This window comes from Cavia porcellus, unplaced genomic scaffold (assembly GCF_034190915.1).
Source record: "Cavia porcellus strain 051 isolate PalLab524CR breed Dunkin Hartley unplaced genomic scaffold, mCavPor4.1 scaffold_9, whole genome shotgun sequence".
Lineage (NCBI taxonomy): Eukaryota > Metazoa > Chordata > Mammalia > Rodentia > Caviidae > Cavia > Cavia porcellus.
The window spans coordinates 18,643,417-18,663,894 of NW_026947492.1; the positions used below are offsets into that span (position 1 = coordinate 18,643,417).

The 20,478-nt window shown below is 35.5% G+C and overlaps 1 long non-coding RNA gene across 2 annotated transcripts in view; it reads right to left on the reverse strand.

Moving 5' to 3' along the window:
• LOC106028260 (uncharacterized) overlaps positions 1-20,478 on the reverse strand; it is a 41,323-nt gene continuing 20,845 nt past the window's right edge. For both annotated transcript variants that reach the window (XR_010049707.1, XR_010049706.1), the window contains one exon: positions 1-20,478. This exon is cut by the window's right edge and continues 10,616 nt beyond it. This is a non-coding gene — a long non-coding RNA (uncharacterized LOC106028260).

Below are 20,478 nucleotides of genomic sequence, written 5' to 3' on the forward strand. Positions count from 1 at the left end.
TTCAATGCTAAAGAATAAATTTATTGAAAGAGATTAAAGACATATAGAAAACTATAAAATCCTAGTAGAATAGTTTAAAGAACATAGAGATAAGTGGGAAAATGTCATGTTAGTGTACTTAATTAATATTGTTAATATTTTCCTATTAAAACAGTGATATACAGATTCAATGCAACTTCATAGACATTTTTAATATAAATTGAAAAATATATTCAAATTCATGGTAAATGATCCCAAGTAGTCAAAGTAAAACCTGAGCAAAAAGAACAAAAATAGATATACCCCATAACCTGATCTCAAAATGTATTATAACACTACAGTAATCAAAATAGTATGATATTGGCACAAAACAGACATATTGACCAACAAAATAAAATAAAATAGTCACAAAATAAAGCAAAATATAACCAATCATCTGATTTTAGACTAGCATCCCTGGGACACAGTAGAGAAAATACACTCTCTTCAACAAATGGTATTGCAGAAACTGGATATGCAAAAGACTAAAATTGGATCTTTATTTTATATCATTCACAAATTATTGTCTTAGTTACTTTCGCTCATTGTTGAGTCACAATATCTGACACCCAAATTAAAAAAGTAAAAGGCTTATTTAGCTCACAGTTTTGCTAGCTCAGAGGCAAAGTGGCTTGGCAAACGGGCATCACAGAGGAAAAACAGTTCATGATGAGCAGAAGACAGCAAAAGCAAACAAAGGAGGGAGAAGACAAGCCTTTTTCTGTCTCCTACATTGTATCCTGGGTACCAAGTTTAGGGAAATGCCAAACCAATAAAAGGACTAAGTTAGTAATCACCCACCCTTAATCCTACCACTTTTTATCCTAACAGAAACCAACCACACACTCTATTTTCAGTCACCTCTGAAAAGACCCATCTATGATTGCATGAGGCTTTCGGGGGGACATCTAGACATAAACCATAACAAAAATCCACTTAAAATTAGATAAAGACCTAAATTTAAGAACTGAAATGGCAGAATGCCTAGAAAAAAACATTAGGGGAAGAATTCTTGACATTAGTATTGTCCTGGCTTTGATTTTGGGAGGAACCTCTGGCACCACAACTCAGGCAACTAAATAAAAAATAAACAAGTGAGACTATACTAAATTTATTTATTATTCCTTATCTCCTGCTTCCTTTGGCTTTCATTTGCCCTTCTTTGTAGTTCTTAACTGGAAAATTAGATAATTGCTTTCAATCTTTCCTCTTTCCTCATATATTCATTCAGTGATATAAAATTCTCTCTAAAGTTTTTCTGCCCCATATACACTTTTTTCAAGTTGTTTCACTTTTTATCAGTTCAAAATATTTTTAAATATTCAATAGCTCCTTTGAGATTTTTTTCTTTGACCCATGTAGTATTTACTAAAAGTGTGTTGTTTAATCTTAAAGCGTACCTGTATTTCCAGCTATCTTTGTCATTAATTCTTATTCAAATTAATTGTGACCTGATAACAGATGCTGTATGACTTTTTTTTTAATTTTTAACGTGTATTTTATGGCCCAGAAAGTGGACATTCTTGATTTTTGTTTCCTTTCATTTTTTCTGCTCTCTAATTTTACATATTTCTCTAAGCAGTTATTTTAAACTACTTAACATGTTCTATACTTTTTTAAATGTGTCTTTTTGTGTTTGCTAGCATTAAATTTTAATTTTTTCAATTAGCTTATTACTCATGTTTGACATAGGATCTTGCTTATGTTGCCCAGTTGGTCTCAAACTCCTTTGCTCAAATAACGCTCAGCCTCAACCTCTCCTAATGTCTGGGCCTCTGAGCATGTGTCACTTAGCCTCATACTACCTATGATTCTCTTACTGCATATACTTTTAATACAAAAAACAATGTTACATTTTACATCTCATTATGATTCTTACTACTTTTCTAAACTATATTGCTTATGGCTAATCCTAATTGCTGTAAAGTCTCCATAATAATTATCTGCTTACTCTCCCAACAGGGGACACTATTTTGCTTCTGTTTTTCTCATCATCAAGAGTGATGATACAGTGAATGTTTTTGTAATGTCCTCTCTTGGATCTGGTAGAGAATATCTTATGTACATGCCCAAGATCAGAAATGCTGGTTCCTGTGGACATAGACTTATTTTTCCAAAGCATGTCTTACAGCCATCCAGAATAATTACAGTGCATGAGGGTTGCTAAATCCCAATCTCCTCACTAACACATATCATCACTACCCAGCTTTTAGTTTGTGCCAGTATCTTAGACATAAGATGCTATGTTGCTGTTTTAATTAGCACTGTTATGTATAGTACTTGGTTTGAAAGCCTCTTCATGGGCTTGGCAGTATTTCAGATTTCCTCTTCCCTGAACTGGAATATTCCATACCGTGTGCATTTTTCCCCTATGGATATTGAGATCTTTCCTTATAATTTTCTGGATGTTATTGTACAAGATAGATATAAAAATCTTTGCCATTATGTTTTATTTCTTCTCCTATTACATTATGTTTCTGTTAAATCTATCATTGGTATTAGAATAAAACATAATTTTTATATAACCAAAATTCATAGACTTTTGATTTATGATTTCCCACTTTAAGATAAACAAATATTTTTTCACTTTCATTAGAAGGAATCTACATGGAAAACACAGAAGAAATGGACAGATGCCTACATACATATGAATTGCCAAAGTTGAATCAAGAAGATAATAAATTCTGAAAAACCCAGTATCAGTCAATGAAATTGAAACCAATAAAAAGCTTTCCAAAAAAGCAAAGCCTGGGTCCTAATGGATTCTCAGCTGAATTCTACAAGAAATTTAGAGAAGATTTAAAATGAAGACTTCTCAAGTTCTTTATTGAAATTGAAATTGAAAGGGAAGCAATACTCTCTAACTTATTCATAGAGGCAAGTATTACCCTGATACCCAAACCACAGAAACACTCAACCTATAGAGAACAGGAAGCCAATCTCCTTAATGAACACAGATGCACAAATCCTCAATAAAATACTAGCAAACAAAATTCAGTAAATCATCAAGAATATAATACTCCATGAACAAGTGAGATTCATCCCATGAAAGCAGAGAAGATTCAACATATACAATTTGATAAATGAATTTATCAGCACCATATCAACAGAGTCAAAGAAAAACTCACATGATCATGTCAGTGCAGAAAAAGCTTTTGACAAAGTCCAAAACTCATTCATGACAAAAGCTCTGCAAAAAATCGCAATAGATGGTCTTTACTGCAATCTCATGAAAGCCATCTATGACACACCAACAGCCAACAAGATGCTAAATGGACAAAATGTGAAAGTTTTCACTTTAAAATCAGGAAAAAAACAAGGATGTCCACTATCATCACTTCTTTACAATATAGTTCTGAAAACACTAGTCACAGCAATTAGACAAGGAGAGAAACAAAAGAAAAAAGGATAGGAGAGAAAGAAGATAAATTATCATTATTCATAGGTGACATACTCCATATAGAAGTCACCAAAAACTCCACCAAAAGACTTTTGGATTTAATAACTAAATTTAATAGCATACCTGGATACAAAGCCAACACTCAAAAATCAACAGCATTTCTGTACATAAACAAATTCACCAGAAGACAAATTAGGAGGGTTGGGGATTTAGCTCAGCGGCATAAGTGCCTGCCTTGCAAGTGTGTGGTCGTGAGTTCGATCCCCAGTACCGATTAAAAAAAAAAAAAAAAAGACAAATTAGGGAAAGCACATCATTCGCAATACCATCCAAAGATATGAAATACTTAGGAATTTATCTACCAAAGTAAGTAAGTAAGATAGATAGATAGATAGATAGATAGATAGATAGATAGAGATAATTACTTTACTCTGAAAAAGATCAAAGAGGATATCAGAAAATGGAAAGGTGTCCCTTGCTAATGAATATGCAAAACCTACAATGTGAAAATGAACATATTGCCAAAATTGTTATATAGATATAATGCAATCTTGATCAAAATACCATTAAAATACCTTACACAACTAGGGAAAACATAGCTAAAATTCATTTGGAAACAGAAGACAGCTAGAATAGCAAAGGCAAATCTAGAAAACAAAGGCAAGGCAAGAGGTATCAAAATCTCTGACTTGAAATTTTACAACAAAGCTACTGTGATAAAAATCAGCATGTGACTAGCAAAAAAACTGACCTTAGGACTAGAAGAAAACAGAAGATGCAGAAACAACTCCAAACACATTTATCCATCTTATCTTTGACAAAGGGACCAAACATTTTCACTGGAAGAAAGATAGATCTTTAATAAATGGTGCTGAAAAAACTGGCCCTCTACATGCAAAAGACTAAAACTAGACCTATGTCTATCCCCATGCACTAAACTAAAATTAAAATGAACCAAAGATCTCAAAATTAAAACAGAAACACTGAATCTATTGGAAGAGAACATAAGGAATAATCTTGATGGCAAAAATGGAGGCAGAGAGTTCACCAACAAAATCTAGTCTACATGGGAGGTACCACAAAGAGTCAACAACTGGGACCTCATCTTATTAAAAAGCTTTTTCACAGCAAAAAACTCATCAACAGAGTGAAAAGACAACCCATAGAATGGGAAAAATTGTTAGCCAACTGTCTCTTAAAGACTTATATAGAGAACATACAGAGAATTGAAAAAAATCAGAACCTCATATTCATATTCAAAGACTCAATCCAAAAATAGGCATCTGCAATAAACATAGTTCTCAGATGGAGGAATAAAAACAAGTAAATCTATGAAAATACTCGACTTCACTGATCATTCAAGAGATGCAAATTAAACCAACACTGAGATTCCATCTCACCTCAGAAAAAAAAGCCTATCATCAAGAAATCAACCAATAACAAATTCTGGTGAGGCTGTGGGGGGAAAGGAAGCCTTCTTCCACTGCACTGTTCAGTACAGGCAGGTGCAACCACTGAGGAAATCAATGCGGAAACTTCTCAAAAATCTAGAACTATAGGTCCCACTTGACCCAGTTATTCCCCTTCTTTATATCTTCCCAGATAAAAACATCAGATCACAATGATATATGTGCACCAACATTTACAGCAGTAAAATTTATAATAACTGAATCCTGGAAACAAACCAAATGTATATCAACTAAGGAGTAAATAAAGAAGATGTGTTATTTTTATATAATGGAGTACTACTCAGCCATAAAGAAGTATAAATTGGAGAAATTTTTTATTCTGCAGAGAACAAAGCCAATCAAAAAACATCAGTATAAGTGACACAGGTCTTAGAAACAATCATAAATCAACAGTGGTTACCATAATGCCTCCTGGTGTCTTCAAAATAGCTGCAGATGCCTTCAGACATAGTAAAAATCAAACAGAACAGAAAATAATAGAATCAATAAAAACAAAACAATTAATGCAATACAAAATAAGATAACAGTAACTCCAAAGTAGCTACCATAATAGATCTTTGAAATAGCTGCTCATACCATCAGATACAATAAAATCAAACAAAACAAAATAGAACAAAACATAATCCAACAAAGCAATGAAAATGATACAGAACCCTGAAACAAGACAACATGGAATCAACCACAGCCAGCAGCCTCAGAAGGAGATCCCCATAGTGCCACACTGAGTATTGCCATCCTCTGTCACCATCAAGTCACCAAAGAGGTCTAGTCATCTGAATAGATGATCAGGTTAGACCTGCAAAGTCAGTGAAACACTGAACACTACAAGCATTAAATTGTATTCTATCTCAATATCCATCACTGCAGCCTGTGTTTCTCCATATCAGCCAGTGACTTACAATGGAGAGGGGAACTCCTCCATGTACCAGAAGAGGCTGGCATCCAGCTCTCCTCCCAGTGGTCTGCACATGGCATCAGTTCACAGGGAGGGCTTGCTTCTTGGTGACTTCTTGTTCTCTTCCCCTACAGTCCACAATGGCACTGACTCACAGGAAATGGTTAAGACTTTTATAAGTAAATGGAGGCAACTTGAGACCACACCCATACATGAAATAAATCAGGCTCACATGTGTAAGCATCTTATTTTCCCCCAGGGGTGAGAAACTGGAAGAATATATGAGGTCTAAAATGTATAACAGATACTGTGAAATGGCAAATTGTTCAAAAGGGAAGATTAACTATGATGGGCCAAAGGGTAAAGAGCAGCAGGGAAAAGGGAACAAATGTAAGTCAATTAGACTATTAGTGTCTCTTAGTTCATTAAGATGGAAGGTTTGTGCTACTATCTATTAAATAAATTTTTATGTCCATATCTTATAATCTTAGCAACTACTTTAAAGATAACAATATGTAATGTATGAACTATTGTTATTATCCTATTATTTTCTTATGGAATTTTGTTTAACCTCTTTTCCATAAAATAAAAAAGAAGATAAAAATTCTAAATAATCTGATATCAGCCAATGAAACTGAAAATGCAATTTAAAAATTTACTAATAAAGTAAACCCCAGGCCCTGACAGATTGACTTTTGGATTCTACAAGAAATTTAGAGGCAAGTTAATGCCACTAATTCTGAAAGTCCTTAAGAAAATTGAAAGGGGAGCAATATATCCAAAATCATTCCTGGAAGCAAGTATTACCCTGATTCCAAAATGAGAGAAAATCCAACCAAAAAAAGAAAATTACAGGCTTGTCTCCCTAATGAATATAGACCCAAAATCCTCAATTACATACTAGCAAACAGAATGCAGTAAATCATCCACCATGACCAAGTGGAATTCACCTTGAGAATGTAGGGACGGTTCAACCTACAAAAATCAATACATGTAATACACCATTTTAACAGAGCCAAAGACAAATTTTACATGATCATCTCAATAAATGCAGAAAAAAACATTTCACAAATTCCCATTCCCGATCATGAAAAATAAAAACCTACAGAAAAATGGAAAGATGGTCTTTCCCTCGACCTGAAAACAAAATTTAAAAAGAGTCAAAATTAATTAATTAATAATCCTAACAACAAACATCATAATCAGAAGTCCAACACAAGGACAGAATTTTAAAAGCTGTTAGAGAAAACCAACATCCGTTATAGAGGTAAACCCTTAGAATTATATTAGACTTCTCAACCACAAGCCTTAAAGGCCAGGAGAACTTAAGTGTTTCAGTCCCTAAAAGAAAACAATTTTTAGCTCAGACTAATATATCCTGAAAAACTGTCTTTCAAAACCAATGAAGAAATAAGGACTTTCTATTACAAAGAGCACCTTAAAAATTCATGACAGTCAAATCAGCAATCCAAAACATTCTCGAAGATACACAGATAAAGAAGTCAAAAATGCCAAAGATTCTAACAGAGTGAACACATGAAGCAAGGTAAGCAGTTAATGAAAAAGGAAAAATAAAGGAAGCAGCAACAGAAAAATAATACAGTGACAGGAATAAGTCAATATCTTTCAATAATGACTCAATATAAATAATCTCAACTCTCCAATCAAAAGACACTGGTTAGCAGATTGGATCTAAAAGCAAATCCCAAGGTATACCACATATCCCAATGGTATACCACATAATCCAAAAAGTAATCCATTAAACTAAAAATCAAAGGATAGAAAACAATGTTTCACACAATAGGAATCCAAAAGGAATTCTATTCTCTTTTTAGACAAAGTGAACTTCACTCCAAAACAATCAGAAGAGGCAAAAATAAGTCACTATATTTTAAATAAAGGACAATTAAACAGGAAAGGTAATAAGTGTACATTCATATGCACCAGATACTGACACAATTTCATAAAACAAATACTACTACACATAAAAGATCAGATACACTTCAACACAACCATCATAGATACCGCATTATCACAAGCAGATCAATTAGACAAAAAAAATCAACAAAGAGATATTAAAGTAGAAACACATCCTAGAATAAATAGATATCCAGGGGCGAGGGATTTAGCTCAGTGGTGTAAGCTCTGGGAAGCACGAGGTTGCGCGTTAGATCCCCGATACAAAAAAAAAAAAAAAAAAAGATATCCACACACACAAAGCGTTCCACCCAAAAACAGAATATATATTCTTCTCAGCAACCCACAGAATAGTCTTCAAAATAAATCATCTACTAAGCTTAATGGTATGGTTAAACAAGTATGAAAGAATCAAGATTATCCCAGTCGTGGTGCTATGAATAGACTTCTAAAAAGTACAAATGGCCAATAAGTACGTGAAAAAATATTGAACATCTCTGTCCTTTAAAGAAATGCAAGTAACCCTGAGATTCCATCTTACTACATGAAGAATGGTTGTCATCAAGAATCAGGGGCTGAGTCGGGCGTGGTGGCTCCTGCCTGTAATCCCAGCACTAAGGAGGCTGAGGCAGGAGGATCATTGCAAGTTCGAGACCAGCCTACGCTACAAAGTGAGCTCAAGGCCAGTCTGAACTGCATAGTGAGATCCTATCTCAAAAAGACAAAAAAAAATAATCAGGGGCTGAGGATTTAGTTCAGTAGTATAAGAGCCTGCCTGGCAAGTGCAAGGTGGTAAGTTCGATCCCTGGTACCAAAAAAAAAGAAAGAAATCAAATAATATCAAATTACTGCCAAGGTTCAAGGAAAGAGGAACTCTCCTAAGTTGTTGGTAGGAATATGAACAAGTACAATCACTGTGAAAATCAATGTGGAGAGCCCTCAAAAAATTTTAAACTAGAAATTTCATTTTATCCAACTAGTCCCCTACTTAGTATCTTCTCAAAAGAGTTAAAGGCATCATATTACAGTTATATATGCATGCCCATGGTTATTGCAGCACAACACATAATAGGTAAATTTTCAAGTAGTCTATATGTCCATCAACAGATGAAGAAATGAAGAATATGTGGTATTTTTACAAATGGAATACTAGTCAGCCACAAAGAAGTATAGGTTTGAATTATTTGCAGATAACCTGATGTGCCTACAAACTCTAATAGTAAGTGAAATAATTCAGACACCCAAGCTTAAACACCACATGGTTTCTCTAGTATGAGAAACCCAAAGTACATAAAATTAAAGAATTACATAAGAGATAGATAAGTAGGAATGCGGACATATCTTTAGCAAAAGAAAATGGGATCTAGAGATGAAGTTTAGAGAAAGGAAGTGTAAATTTTAAAATGTGTTGTGTATCTGTACCAATGCTCTACAATTAATGCAGTCTTTTGCACAGCAAACCTGTAATAGCAAAAATTTAAAAACCAAAAGGAAAAGTAGACATTTTCACTAGACAGATCTACTAAAAAGTTAAAGCAATAATAACCTTATAAAAGAGAAACAGACTCAAATATCAGAAGTCCTAATCAGACAAAAACAAAATAAAAATAACATATACTGGCAAGAAAAAAATAAGTTTATTCACAGATTTCAAGAATCAACCAAAAACCTCCCGGAATAATAAGCTATTACACAAGGTTACAGAATGCAAAATTAGTAAGTTTTTTAAAATTAATCACTTTCCTGTACACCAGCAAGGAACAAGCACAATTTGAAATTAAATGTAGAATTCCATTTATATTAGTATCCTTCAAATATGATACACTTTGGTTTAAGTCCAGTAAGTTGTGTTAGAACTACCAGAAGAGTAAATACCTCCTTTAAAAGGAGTCTCTTCACAAACAGAACTAAAGGAAGACATATTTGTGTGTGTAAATGGGAAGATTCAATATTTCAAGTGTCAGTTCTTCCCCACTAGATTTATAGATTCTATACAATCCCAATAAAAATCCCAGAAAGCTAGTTTGTGTATATTGTTAAACTGGTTTAGGGTTTATATTGAAAAGATCTACAGTGACTAACACAATATTGAAAGAGAAGGACAAATTTGAAATACTGGCATTGCCCATTTTCAAAGTCACAGTAAGACACCAAGACAAAGTGGTATTGGCCAAAGAATAGGCAAATAGATCAAAAAACCAAAATAAAGTCCAAAAAGAGATTCACATAAATACAGTCAAGTCATCTTTGGCAAAGAAGCATGGTCAATACAATGCAGCAGTGAGAATCCTTTCAGAAAATAATGCTGTGGCAACTGGACATCCAAACAGAGAACAAATGAACCTAGACACAGACTTCACACCCTTCCCAAAAATAACTCAAAACGGATCATGGACCTAAATCTAAAATGTAAAACTATAAAAGTCCTAGAAGATAACATAGAAGAATTGACGCGAGGTTTGAGATGAGTTAAGGTTTGGTGATAATGTCTTATACAGAGCATCAAACGATGATCCATGAAAGAACTCCTATGCTGGATGGTATTCAAGTTACATTTTTCTGCTCTAAAAAGACACTATCAAGACAATTTAAGAAGTCAGTTAGGGCAAGGAATCTAGCTTAGCGGCATAAGTGCCTGCCTGGCAAATGCAAGATCATGAGTTTAGTCCCCGATACTGGGAAAAAAAAGTTAAAGATTATGAAAAAATATGTGTAAAAAATACATCTGATGAAAGATTATTATCCAAAATATATAAAGAATTCTTTGAAAAAATAACAAATAACACAACCCAATGAAATGGATATACAGTATATTCAGACAATGAAATATTATTCAGAGCTAATAAGAATAGAGCTATCAAATTATGAAAATACATGAAGGAAACTTGAATGCATATCACTAAGTGAAAGAAGCCAATCTGAAAAGACTACATACTAATGAGGACATTGTATGATGATAATGGTGGATCAATGTGGTCTCACTGATTGGTCATAGCAAATGTGCCACTCCGGTAGAAATGCTGAAACTGAAAGTTATTCATGAGGAGAGTAAGGAGTATTAGGAATCCCTTTTCCTGGTCTCTCCCAATTTTTCTATGAGCCTGAACATGTTAAAACTACAAAGTTTATTTTTTGAAAGAAGTAAGAAAAATTAAACTTTTTCCCAGGCCTTTTCAGTTACATACCCGGAACTTAAACTATCTGTCCATATCTCCTGCAAACAACTCCTCCCCACCCCAGCCATCTCTTTAAACTCAGGATGAACAACCACAATGTAGCACAGGTCTGAAACATGGAGCTGGAGAAGAGCCTAATGAGCAGTGCAAGTCTGGAGGCATCCCCAGCAGCACAAAGAAAGCACAGGCTCAAGCCAGCATGTCCACTTGGATCCATTCACCCTGAAATAAGGGACACCTTTAGAGAAAAGCTGAGGACATGGGAACCTCAGCAAAACTAAAAAAGTACTATTAAAAAAGAAGGTGACGTTTGTCTATATGTCTGCAACACCCACAACAGCTGCTCCTGTCCTGCAGACAGATCTTGCAGTGAAATAAGATATAGTTATCTCTTCCACCGATTACCCGAAGTACAAGAAGGTGTAGTTGATCTTTGGCTTCCCAGTATCAGATCCAGCTTCTCTGTCAGGAGAATCTGTCCTCGATTGAGTCTTAGTTGAAACTTTTCCACTTTGTGGCTACTTAGACCACACAAATGGTAGGTAGCTAATAAGACCAGAGGAAAACCTGAATTTACACTGTTGAAGATTCAAAGCTGCAGATGATTAGATGCTCCAACTCAAGACTATACTTCTGAGTAAGAAGGGCAAAGAACCACTGCACAAAAAGTCAGAAATGACAACCTCTAGCAACAAGACATGTTTTATATATGGTAGGAGCTATCAGGTAGGGGCTACTGGCAAAGTCCAGTGGCCAGTATGTCTTAACCTGATATATTCCTCACGTGGAACCTTGTGATTCTAGCCATCTGGCTTCCCTTTTATCCTTATTATCTTCTGAATATGATTTCCTATCCTTCTCTGCAATTCTGTGAATCATTATCTATCTTTCCAACAAACTCCTTTCCTGCTGAAGATTGCCAGAGTCAGATTCTATGTTTTGCAACTAAGAACCGTCGCTGGGTAACACTAGCCAGATGGAGAGCTGAGGGAAGTGAGAGGGAGTGGGCAGGACGGTGTTCTAGGCTGTGCCCAGCTCTTACACCACCGTGACTGGTCATAAACCTCCTCCACCATCCTCTTGGCAAAGCAAAAGCAGCCCTTTCTTCATGATTCAACACGTTACTTGTTTCCTGTTTCTTTATACTTGTTTTTCTCTTCCACTCACTTTTTGTTTTTGCATGAAGAGCAAAAAAATGTCCAAACAGAACACATTCCAAGCGTTACTACTCTCCTAAAAAATAACACGCAGAAAAAGAGTGGAAAAGTCTGTAGTCCATTTGTCTTACAAGAGCTATACTTTAAAAGATTAAAAAATTAAACCAATTATTAATTCTCTGAGGTCAACAAAGCAACTACAAATACGTTTGTTCGCAACATAAAGATGTAGACATAGCTAGAGACAGAGATAGGAGAGAGATTATATATATCATATAATATATGATATATATTATGTCCTACTGACAAGAAAATAACTCAGACAAGTACATTTCCCAAATTACTTCCCAAATCTAACATAGCGAAAAGCATCATAATTATTTAATGTTTAATATACAGTATTGTTAGCATTTCTATTTTGAACAATCACTATTACAGTAGAGGTCAGTCTTTGACACCCACATATACAAGCGGAGACACACACACATCCCTTGATTTCATATACAGTAGGTCCCCAACCTAGAAACATTTGCATTTCAAACCTTCACAGGTGTACTGTACAAAACTCATTGTTGCCTTGCAAACAAATGTGACTTATAAACACTTCTTCCTAAATGGAACTCAATCGTAAGTCAAGGACTCACAGTATTATCAATACAAGTAGTTTGTTGGGTATTTTGCATGATTTATTTTATAATTTTATGCTTTTCAATGATTATGGTTTATGATATATGGTATATATTTATTTTTGTGATAGATAAGGTGCCATACTTTTACTTATGTTATTACTTAATTTTACTCAGAATCATGTCTTATTTTTTAACAACATCACTATAAAAATTCCTGATCATGGTTTAAGATATATTTAAGAACTCATTACAGATGGTCCCCAACTTACTATGGTTCAACTTACACATTCTGATTCTATAGCGGTGTGAAAGAGCTACACATTCAGCAGGAATTGTACTTGGAGTTTCGATGTGTTTCTAGATTAGCCATATGCAGTAGGATACTCTCCCATGATGCTGTGTAGTGCTAGAGAGACAGCTCCCAGGCGGCCACATGGTCATAACCAGCACTCTCTCATTTTGCCGCGCATTTTTTGGATATCTTATTTTATGTTTTTGCATCCTATCATACATAAAACATCCCCATCTGTGTCTCCAGCTTCTTGTAAGAAGAAGAGCAAATGCTTCTGAAATGAAATTCAAGATAATTTGCAAAGGCTGGGTATGGTGGCACACATCTGTCATCCCACACTCTGGGAGGCAGGGTTAGGAGGATCACAAGTTCAAGCCCAATCTGGGCAATATAGTAACTAAGATCCTATCTCAACATTGAAAAAAATAAAATGAGTTATTGATTTATCTAGTGTGAAGGCTCTGGGTTCAATCCCTCATGTCACAAAAAAAGAAAAAATACGATTACTCAACTTCAAAGCAAAAAGCTTTCAACATGTGAGTTAAGACTTCCATAACTGATGATTTTAACCATCTCAAAGTATATGAAATGAATGTAGAAAAATCATCTGCATCAGTTAAATTCATTGTCATCATGAATAAAAGAGTAGGGGTGCTAGATGGTCAGGAAAATTACTTCTGCATGGATGGAAGATCCATATAGGAGCACACACTTCTTAGTCTACTAATGATCCTGGTGAGGCAAGAAATCCCTTTGATACACCAAACAGCTGTGCCAGTGACCCTACATATACACAAATGTTTGTATCAGGTGCAGGCGCTTTAAAGACACCACACGGTGAAGGTCAGTGATAAGGAGGCAAATGCCAAACCACAGGAGTTTTCAGGGAAGAGCTGCAGAAGGGTAATTGTGCATAGGAAGTGCTTGCCAAAACAAACATTTAACGCCCACAAAACAAAGCTATGCTGGAACTGAGTGCTAAAACACACATAGATTTACTAGTAATCCAAAATAACCATGGGATTCACAATATTCAACAAACTGTTTTCAAATGGAAATGCTACAAAACTAGAATTAAAGCCTTTCCTAATACAACATTTAGGGAACCATAGAGCATTTGAGAACACGAGCCAGGATATGCTTGCCCATTTATTGTCACTGTAACAAGAAGGCCTGGATGATACCAGCACTGTTTGAAGAGAGGTTCTGAACTATTTTGTTGCAAGAGAATATTGTAAGCAAAATTCCATCCCATTCCAGAAGCTCCTGATCAGACAAAGCTGTGAAGTATCCACACATATCCATAATGTGCATCCTGATGTATTTACTATTGAATTGTCACTTTCACTCAATGGGTCAAGGTGCAATTGGTACATTCTAAGTATTATACTAAATGTTTGCAATGGGCTTTCAAAGCATCTGAATTTGGCCACGAGCTCCAAAACTCATGGAAAGACATTAATGTTCTTAAATGCTGCCCAGATTAGCTTTCGGAGAATGTGTAAGGAGCTAGGCTAAGCTATGATGTTCAGCAAGGTAGGTGTATTTAATCCACCTAATCAGATGGTACCTTCAAGATACAATGAATTATCAGGAAATAACCCCATTGTAAATTGGGGAGGATATGCACCACCAATCCTAAAGTAGATGACGAGCAGAGAGTGGGCTAGGACTTTCCATATAAAGAAAATAGCAGGGGCTGGGGATTTAGCTCAGTGGCATAAGCACATGCCTTGTAAGCAGGCAGTCATAAGTTCAATCCCCGGTACCGATAAAAAGGAAAAAGACCAAAAAAAAAAAAAAAAAAAAGAAAGAAAGAAAAGAAAATAGCATGATTTTTTGTGGAGGCATAGAAAATTCATGTATATTTAGGGAAAGGTAGGTGATATTCTGGATAAATCACAGCATATGTGGAAGAGTGAAATCGGAGAGCTTTGAAAAAGAGTGGTATGGTTGTTAATTTTGTGTGTCAGTTCTGCTGTATCATGTTAGCACAGCACTCTTTGTCAACTGTCTTTACCTGGCAATTAAGCACAAAGGACTATGTCTGAATGTGAAATCAACGTGGGGTGACTTATGATGACAAGTTTTACACATCAGCTTAGCCATGCCAAGGGATTCAGCCTTCACTACTGTGAAGGTTTGGTGCAGCTATGATTCACATTTGCGATCAGTTGGCTTTAAGTAGGTACACTCTATGTCATGTACGAGACCTCAGCCAATCGTCTGAAGGTGCAGGAGCCAAACACTTCCCTAAGAAGAAATTCTGCCTTGTAACCTAACATCGGCTTTTTCTTGAGTTCCCTCCCAGCCAACTGTACTGCATGATGAATTTCAGACTGAAAACTCATATCTGAATTTCAAGGGCATTCACCATTCTACAAATTTCAAACTTCCCACCCCTTACAACTGCATGAGCCAATTCATTAGAACAAATGAATCCACTGAAATAGATGATCAGAGAGAGGGCGGGAGAGAGAGAGGAGACAGTGATAGTTTTATAGAAAGCTCTGTCTAATACTGACACAGTGGCTAGGGGTGGTTTGCGAGTCGCTGAGCACAGTTTATATCAGCTCACTGTCTCAGAGGATTGCATTCAGGGTGGGTTGACTCTGTGGCTTTTCTGCCCATGGTGAGATGGTACATCACAGTGGGAAGGTGTGGGAGAGGAAGCCAGTTCTCACTTCATAGCTAGGCATGAAGGAGGGAAAAAGGAAAGTCAGGGTCACACGTCTCCCAATGACCTAAACCTCCCATGAGATCTCATTTCCTAGGGTTTCACCAATTCCCAACAGTGCCAAGCTGAGGCCCTCTGCATGGGCCTTTGGAAGGGGAAGTCAAGACTCAAACCATAGTTTCATGACAATTGATCACCCTCCTCTCCACACTCTTGAGTAGGAAATTTTGAAGACAAAGGGGCCAGGAAGGAGATAAATAGCCTAAATATTGATGAGGTTGATAGGACAGATTAATACCACAGCCGCAACAGGATGCTAATTTCCTCTCTGCTTCCACAAATTAGTGTTACAAACCTCAGCACAAGTAGAGGAGAGCAGCAGCTCCTCCCTACAAAAGGGGCACTCAGAACAACCAGAGAGAGAACAGGGCTATCCAAGGAAGGACATGCTCGAGGCCTTGCCACAGCCCCACTTATTGCTGTAGCTTGGATCTTAATGCCCGCAAAGGCTCATGAGCTTGGGCTTTGTCTGCAGGACGATGTTAGGAAGCGGGAGAGAATTGTAAGTAAGGAGACCCACCAGAGGAACTCTTCAGGTCACTGAGAACATGCCCCAAGGGGAGTGTGGGATCTCAGCCCCTTCCCTGCTTTCTCTTTAGGCTTCCTATTTTTTGTTTTTTCCTCTCTATTGTTATTTCCCTCTAAATTAAAATTTTGTTTAACTATATCTTGATGCTTGCTAGAATTTACTCTTTAAAATAAGTAGGCACAATAAATAAATTTACATACACATCTGTATATTAAATAAACCGTATCTTCCCATAAAAAAGAAATAGAACATAGTGTTTAAAAATCAACTGAGCGGCCGGGGATTTAGCTCAGTTGCTTAAGCGCCTGCCTGGTAAGCGTGAGGTCATGTGTTTGATCCCCGGTACCAAAAAAAAAAAAAAAAAAAAAATCAACTGAGCAAAAAGCATCATGACCTTCTGAATCACTCCTTCTGCTAGTGCCACCTGGTGGCATCATGCCTGAAATTCAAAGCCAGAATCACACATGCTTTAGAGCTCCATCCTGTCCAACAAAGACCTGACAGCAAGTTCTAAAATGCATACAAAAACCCAGATTCTCAGACATAGGTACATCTGCAGGAGGGCTTCTGTGGCACTGGATATGAAAAAAAGATACTCACAGTCTGATATAATTTATTTAAAATGAGTATCAGCCCTTGACTGTACACAGGAAGACAAGGCATAAGAATAAAACACATTTTTAAAAATTTACAATAAAAAGAAAGAGATAAGAAGAGACTTGGGAGGATTTTTTAGGATAACAAAGCCATTATTACTATCTGTACACTGAGGAAGGAATTTGTATGAAAAGGAGACTAAAGGTATAAAATGGAAAATGGTTATTTGAGGGAATGGGAGATGGTGGGACCAAGAGACATAAAAAAGCAGTGAAAAAATCTAATCCTCATTCATTGTTTTTAAATATTTGATGAAATAGAAATATGCCTAAGGAAAATGTGAAGAGAGCCCTAGTGCAAAAATATTAGTTGCACTCATTAAAACCATTAAAATCTAAGCCAGAATAGATGTCCACTATCATTTTCTATTACTGTTACTATTGTAAAGAAGGGAAAAGAAAATGCAAAAGAAGAACAATTACAGGCAGACAATCAGAAAGCAAGAAGGAAAGGTAGGTAGGTAGACATACAGACAGAGAGATAGATGCTTTAAAGGAATAAATGAAAAAGTACTAAAAATAATACAAGCTGACTAACATGGATAGGTCACATCACATCACTTCATGATGGAAAACTTAAATTCCTGGCAAAAATCTGAAGTGTATAGGACTATAAGTATAAACAGGCCTAAAGCACACAAATGCAGTTTTAACAAGTGAAAAGTTATACCATGCGCTCGCATTTTATGACTCAACAGTAGGATATATTGATTCTCAGTGTAATATGATCTCAACAGATTCAGCATTAGAAAGGTTTTTTTTTTCCTTTCTGGAGACAGACAATCTGATTTTGAAGTATACAGGAAGGAATAAGCAAGCAAGCAAAACATAAGAAATCTTGGTGAGAAAAGGTCAACCTAGTATGTAGAAGCCAATTCTAACAGATGCAAAATCGTTATAAAGCTCCTACAATTAAACATGACTTTAGCGTCAGAATAGAACATAGATCACTGGAACAGAAATAAAACGCAGATACAATTCAAGAACAAAAGTAAATTTAATATTTGAAGAAGGTAGAATCTGAAGTCAATATGGAAAAGGAAGAATTGTCATTTTTTAATGGAAGTGGTACAACTAAACAGACTTATGGAGAGTAACATTTAGGTCCAGTCTCATGCTTTAATCAGTATAAGTCTCAAATGCTTCCAACATAAACTTCGAAATTATGTGTATTCTGGAAACAAAAATAAAACAAAGGTGGCTATTTACAACTAGAAAGCAGGGAATACTTGGCAGAATGTTATTTAACACCCAGAGATTATAAATAAAATATTAACAACTGTGACTGCATTTTAAAAAGCAATTTTACGCGAAAAAACCCATAAAGAAAGTCAAAACATAATTTAAAAATGGAGAAAATCTAACGGAATTTATATCAGATGAAATGTGAACATCTTTAATATAAAGAGCTTGTAAAATTTGACAATAAAGACCTATATTTAAAAAATAGAAATATTAGTGACATACTATCATATAAAAGATGCCCATCTTTTTAAAGAGAATAAAAAACAATAAAAATGATACAAAATTTCAAAACAAGATAATAAGAAATTAACAATGGCTATTATATTGCATATTGTTATCTTCAAAATAGTTGCTCAGCTTATCAAATACAAGCACGTAAAATTGATTAAACAATATAAATAATAACTGTTCCTTTCAATGAAATAATAGAATTAGTAGTACAATTACCTTAGTTATCTTGTGTATTTTTATATTTAATATATATTTATTTTTATTTAATATACATTGCATATATTTTTCCCTTTCTTCTTTTCTCCTTTCCCTCATCCCAGTTCTTTCCTTTTGAGCAGTTTCTTTCCCTTTCACAATATCTATTTTACGTTTTGGAGCTTATTTTACCTTTTGGATCTTAATTATTGTTTCAGTTTCTTAAACTAGAGACAATATGAAGTGTACACATGCAAGTCTGATTTATTTCACTTATGAATATGGTCTCTAGTTGCATCCATTTACCTACGAAAGCCTCAAATATATCTGTCCTTATAGCTGAGTACTCGGGTGCATAAAAATACCACCTTTTTTATCCATTCCTTGATTGATGGGCATTTGTGTTGTTTCCAAGACCTAGCTATTACAAATTGTGCTGCTATAAACATGGGTGCCCATGTATTTCCAATTCTTCTGGAAAAATAGCCAGAAGGGGAATAGCTGTGCCAAATGGAACTTCTAATCCTAGTTTTTTGAGGATTCTCCACACTGATTGCCACAGAGATGCACCAGTCTACACCTCCACCAACAGTGGAGAAGGGCTCCTTTTTCCCCACAGCCCTGCCAGCTTCTGTTATTGGATAATTTTTTTAATGCCATTCTTTTTGGTGTGAGATGGAATCTCAGTGTGACTTTAATTTGTATTTCTCAAATGACCAATGATTTCGAACATTTTTTTCATATATTTGTCTGCCATTTGTATTTCTTCATCTGAGAAATGTGTATGAAGATACCCACTGTTACAATACACAAAATGCACATTAAATGTACAAAAATATTTTTCTCAAGAAAAGGAAGGGTTGAGATTTTCTCTCCCAGCCATGATGGAATAACAGGGTTTGGATTTGCCCTCTGCTTTAAGCCACTAGAAAACCAGACCAAATATATGGAAAAACTGTTGTCAGACTTAATCAAAAAGTGGCAGAAAACCAGTTTCAAGGGGAGAAAAAGAAAAGCAAATAGGACTTGCTGCTTTGAGACCATTTCAGAAAGGGCTGCAGGGATCAGGAAGCAAAAAATTGGCCTGACAGGAAAAGTCAGACCCTGAAGATCAAGAAGCCAAAGAAGCGAGAATCCATGGGTCAGAAAATTAGAGAAGCAGTAACCAGGCAAAGAATTCCACAAATCAAGCAGTGGCCTACTTAAGGCTGAATAAATATGTATAATTATTACACATCAATTTTTGAAATTATACACAGCAAAAAGATTAAATTGTTTTAAGAGACAATTTCTCACTATGCAACTATTTAATAATTTGGCGTATTAAAAATAAAGATTTCATTGCTACTTTAAAAGTATAAAAACAAAAACTAAATTTTGTTGACAAAATCAATTACCAAAAAGCAAGAAGCCGAACAATTCCTAGACCTCACACAGCCTGGAAATTGGAGTCCCTAAGAGCCACAGCAAGGCTGGTCCAGTAAACAACTGAGGCACACATCAAGAAAACCAGAGTGATCACACCCTTGTGCTGGGACTGCACCTGTCCACCTTAGTCACTTTCTGATCACTGACACCCACAGCTTAAAGAAAGGGATGTTTATTTCACAGTCCACTAATATTTTCTTCTATTGTAGCTGTGAAGCTCAATGTGTCTGCACGTAGAATAAACACAAACAAAATCACATATAGACACATCATAATCCAATTTCTGAATGCCAGAGACAAAAAAAATTTTAAAGCAAGGAGACAATATTACATAAAGAGGAACACAAATAAGAATTACAGATTTCATCAGAAATGATCCTAGCCAAAGAGCATAGAAAGACATTTTTCAAATGCAGACAAGGGAAAGTCATTGCAAACTCCATGTTCAATGGAAATATTTTTCAAAACTGACACTGGTACTGTTCATCTGTTGGTTGGTTAGTT